Source organism: Sinohyriopsis cumingii, chromosome 11 (assembly GCF_028554795.1).
Source record: "Sinohyriopsis cumingii isolate HCF-2022 chromosome 11, ASM2855479v2, whole genome shotgun sequence".
NCBI classification, from domain to species: Eukaryota; Metazoa; Mollusca; class Bivalvia; order Unionida; family Unionidae; genus Sinohyriopsis; species Sinohyriopsis cumingii.
Window position 1 is genome coordinate 46961186 of NC_142971.1, and position 5000 is coordinate 46966185.

General features: G+C 33.6%; 3 non-coding genes across 3 annotated transcripts; all 3 read left to right on the top strand.

Annotated features, from left to right (window-relative positions):
* Position 1: 1 nt before the first annotated feature.
* Positions 2–120, top strand: LOC149788261 (5S ribosomal RNA). Its single transcript, XR_016424537.1, has one exon. It is a non-coding gene; the product is annotated as a 5S ribosomal RNA (ribosomal RNA).
* Positions 121–3694: 3574 nt separating this feature from the next.
* LOC149788262 (5S ribosomal RNA) lies at positions 3695–3813 on the top strand. Its single transcript, XR_016424673.1, has one exon. It is a non-coding gene; the product is annotated as a 5S ribosomal RNA (ribosomal RNA).
* A 912-nt stretch (positions 3814–4725) lies between these two features.
* LOC149788263 (5S ribosomal RNA) lies at positions 4726–4844 on the top strand. The gene has a single exon (XR_016424538.1). It is a non-coding gene; the product is annotated as a 5S ribosomal RNA (ribosomal RNA).
* The last annotated feature ends 156 nt before the right edge of the window (positions 4845–5000 follow it).

Consider the following 5000-nt stretch of genomic DNA (forward strand, 5'->3'; position numbering starts at 1 on the left):
TGTCTACGGCCATACCACGTTGAAAGCACCGGTTCTCGTCCGATCACCGAAGTTAAGCAACGTCGGGCCCGGTTAGTACTTGGATGGGTGACCGCCTGGGAATACCGGGTGCTGTAGACTCTTTTTTTTTTTTTTTTTTTTCTTTTATAACTAAAAACAGTTGAAGTTTTTCTTTCTTTCTTTTATTGTAACTAAATTTACTTTCTTCAATATAAATAATAAATAGAGCAATTTCTCGACTTTCATTTTCTCTTTTTCCTTAACTTTCTTCAATAATTCGGATCCTAAAAAAATCAAGCATAGGACCTGAATATAGCAAATGTTGCTTTGCACTTCTCTGCTCTTGGTTTCGATCCTTACTACTGGAATATGCGATCATAGATGACCAGTATTTCTTATTAACAAATTCGGTTCAATTTATCCAGTTTCCTCTACTTTTACTACCACAACAAGCTGCCTCCTTTCACGTCGAAATACTTCCTTCAAGTTTCTTCTCATATATTCCTGGTGTAGTCTCTTGCGCAGAGTTGCAAAATATGCGATCAATGTCTTTCATTTTGGCTACTTATTTGTGGTATTTCTTATTCACTAATTGATTGATAAATATGGAATGTATGAATTGTGAGAATTTTTTATATTAATTTATTGATTGATTGATTTCTTTTACAGCAGGGCCTCAGTCTGCCAGTGGGAAAATTGGCATCCTGTAGCGAATACTGTAAATATGGGCCATTGGCAAAATAAATTGGGTTATAAAATTCTGTTTTGATTACAGTAAGTTTAGATAGATATTCCATGCTTCCACTTTCTGTATTTCCACAACGTTAACTTCTCCAAGTTGCAAGAAGAGATCCTTTGCAAATCTGATAAGACCCTATCTTTAAAGTTAGCTTATAGGCCGGTGTCGCTTATTTTAACCAAATGATAGGACAGAAAGACGAATAATAATAATAATAATAATAACAACAACAATAATGTCCTGAATCTGCATTTTAAGTCAATTTCAACATGGAATTCTCCCCTTATCTGGGTCAGAAAATGGATGAGTGACAAATATGAGTATCTGAGGCCAGTTTTGCTTCTTTTGGATTAGAACTTTGAATCAGTATACACTTTAGTTACTAATATTATACTGCACACAAACATTTGTACATCGGAAACGTTGAAGAGATGTGTGACTAATCAGCAAAAGAGTCTTGAAAACGCATCAAGACAACAAATTATGTTTTACAGTCGAAATGTTGTTCTCACTAGAACTGAAATCATTTAATTTCTACTTAAATGCCCGAAAAATTTACAATTAAAACTACAATAAATGTTTTATACCTAGTCCCGCACAGTGACGTTTATCTGATTCCCTGTACTCACCGAGAGCATTCTGTGTCATATGGATGCATATCAAATGAAGTGAAAAGTAATGGAATACTCGCTTTTTTATTTATCCCTATGCATCGTGGTGCCCACACCATGATGAGACGCTGTTTCAATAAACCTTTTTATATATGTTCTTTACTGTTCTTCCTTTTTCTTCTTGCTTTATCATACTGACACACGAGAGAGAGAGAGAGAGAGAGAGAGAGAGAGTATGCAACAAAGTTCGCATAACTTTATCAGCTATTAACATTAATTGTACTTCTGTGTAATTTTATTTTTAACGCGTTATCCTATAACGATTGCAAACAAGGGCAAAAACTCTACTGATCTTATTCGATAATTATACCATACTGAATTAATAAGTTTATCTCGTAAAAACGGATCATATATATATCCTGGGTGGCTGAGGGTGTTTTAAGATATGTGTGTGTCTTTTCTGATATATATATATATATATATATATATATATATATATATATATATATATATATATATACGTTTGTGTGTGTACATACATACATACATACATACATACGTGTATTATTTACATATAGTCTTGGATAATTTTAATTATTGGGATATGGTTTTTAGGTATCAACAGATACAAAGGAAACAAACGTTTCAATACATATAATGACATTTTCTTAAATTCTACATTGTATCATATTGACCTACTACTTGCTAGGCAAGCTGACTTTTATAAAATTTGCAAACTCCTTATATATATTTAAACTTACTTTTAGTATTCAACCAGAAAATCAGTACAGTGCAGAAAGATTGAAAATATTATTTCTTTCGGATATATATATATATATATATATATATATATATATATATATATATATATATATATATATATATATATATATATATATATATGTAAGAGAGAGAGAGATGGGGGGTTCGGAATGGTTTAAACAGACTCTAAATTACACTGATAAAATGTACATCAGTCCAATGGTTAACATGATAGATTTCTATCAAGCTGGTTGCCCTATTGTACCATTGAGCAAGACTACCCTCATTGCCTAACAAAACCAAGCAGTCTTTTGCCAGAACACCATAATGTGAACTTAGGCCATCTAAATCAAATTCCTATGTGAAATTTGCCAATATAAGCCAATACACTTTAATGCAAACTTAGCCAATCTAAACCAAATATCTTAATGGAAACTTAGCCAAACACCTTAATGTGAACTTAGCCCATCTAAACCAATGTACCATAATGTGAACTTAGCCCATCTAAACCAAGAAAAGAATAATGTGATATTGGCTCATATAAACAAAAACACCTTAATGCTATCTTAGCCAATCTAAACCAACCGACTTAATTTATTTTTTATAAAGAATACAAAGTGAAAATTTAAATACTTTTCAGCATTATAAATGAAATCACAAATAGTCCATAAAAGTTATATGACAAGTCCAAAAGGGTAGTGTTCCAAATGAATGCCAGTGGTTTTCTGAATGAAGTCCAATTTTGAATGTGCTGATGTAATAACAATCTTGACGTGTGGCGATGATGTAATTTAGAATGTCCTTGAATGAATTCATAATAGTCCCAAAATAGCGATTTTTGATATTTGGACATTAGTATTGGGGTGTATGGACATATTTGTTTTGCTTATCAAAACGTTGGAAATCGCCGACACCATGCGGTATCGGCATAGGCTGCTTACTAGCCACAGGGGGCTCGTATCATTGCTTACAATGAAACTATCAGTCGTACATATAGTATAAAATGTATGACTGTCAGTTCAATTGTGAGCAACGATGCGAGCCCCTGTGCTTACTAGCCTGCCATGCAAACTTGACCGACCTTTCATCGAGATATACCTGCATGAAATCGAGAGAAATACGATTTATTTTCTCAGAAATAATTGCGAGTATAACATCATTTGTCGTTAATGAAGCTGACTGACGAAAGAAAACGACAACCTTGATGAAATTTGACACGGAACTCGCCATTGTATTACTATTCAAATGACTGCACAAATATGGCAACCTACATGTCAGTGACTTCGGCGATCAAATAAGCTCTTGCTTCTTTACAGATTGAAACTGAAGGGATGTATTGTCGTAAGCAGAGCTCTCCCCTGTCTCTAATATATATATATATATGTATATATATATATATATATATATATATATATATATATATATATATATATATATATATATATATATATATATATATATATATATATATATATATGTGTGTGTGTGTGTGTGTGTGTGTGTGTGTGTGTGTGTGTGTGTAATGTATCTTTGTAACGACGAAGAGACAACCTATATTAGTCTTAAATTTGTACGTACAAATGTCTACGGCCATACCACGTTGAAAACACCGGTTCTCGTCCGATCACCGAAGTTAAGCAACGTCGGGCCCGGTTAGTACTTGGATGGGTGACCGCCTGGGAATACCGGGTGCTGTAGGCATTTTTTAATTTTTTTTGGGGTTCCATCCTCACTGTGAGGATATGCGATCATATATGGCCAATATTTCTTGTTCACAAATCTGGTGCAAATTTTTCAGTTTCCTCTACCTCCAGGATCGAAATGGGCCGCCTCGTATGCCGTCCAGATCCTCCAAATTTCTTCTGATATTCCGGATTCAGCCTATGCTATAGCGAATAATTGCAACGTATGCAATCGATGTCTTTCATTTTGGATACTTGTCTGTGGTATTTCTTATTCAATAATTGATAGATATATTTGGAATGTATTATTTTTAATTATTTTAATTTATTTACCTGTTTTTTAGCAGGGCACCAGTCTATCAGTGTGAAACTTGGCATCCCTTAGCGAATACTTCGAATATGGGCCATTGACAAAATAAATTGGTGTATAAATCTCTGTTTTGATTACAGTAAGTTTGGATGGATGTTCCCTGCTTCCACTTCCTTGCACTTTCTGTGTTTCCACAACTTTAACGTTTCCGAGCTGCAAGACGATATCCGTTTCAAATCAGATTCGAGTCCGTATTTAAAGGTAGCTCATAGGCTGATGTCGATTATTTACCTATTGAATTAGTCAGTTGATACAAGATAAATAATAATAATAATAATAATAATAATGCCCAAAAACAACAAAAATGAACTGAATCTTCGTTTAAATGCATTGTTATTTAAGTCCATTTGAAGGTGTAAACCTCCGGTTAAGCAACTAATGTCCGAGTCCGAAAATGCCTGAATTACAAATTTGAATAATGTATGAAGGCAGTTTATCTATATAAGTTTTAATCAGTACACTTTAATTACTAATTTTACACGGCACATAAACGTAAACGTCTGTACATCGGAAACGGTGAAGAGAGAAGCGAATATAAGTCTTAAATTTACAAACACTTGTGTCTACGGCCATACCACGTTGAAAGCACCGGTTCTCGTCCGATCACCGAAGTTAAGCAACGTCGGGCCCGGTTAGTACTTGGATGGGTGACCGCCTGGGAATACCGGGTGCTGTAGACTCTTTTTTTTTTTTTTTTTTTCTTTTATAACTAAAAACAGTTGAAGTTTTTCTTTCTTTCTTTTATTGTAACTAAATTTACTTTCTTCAATATAAATAATAAATAGAGCAATTTCTCGACTTTCATTTTCTCTTTTTCCTTAACTTTCTTCAATAAT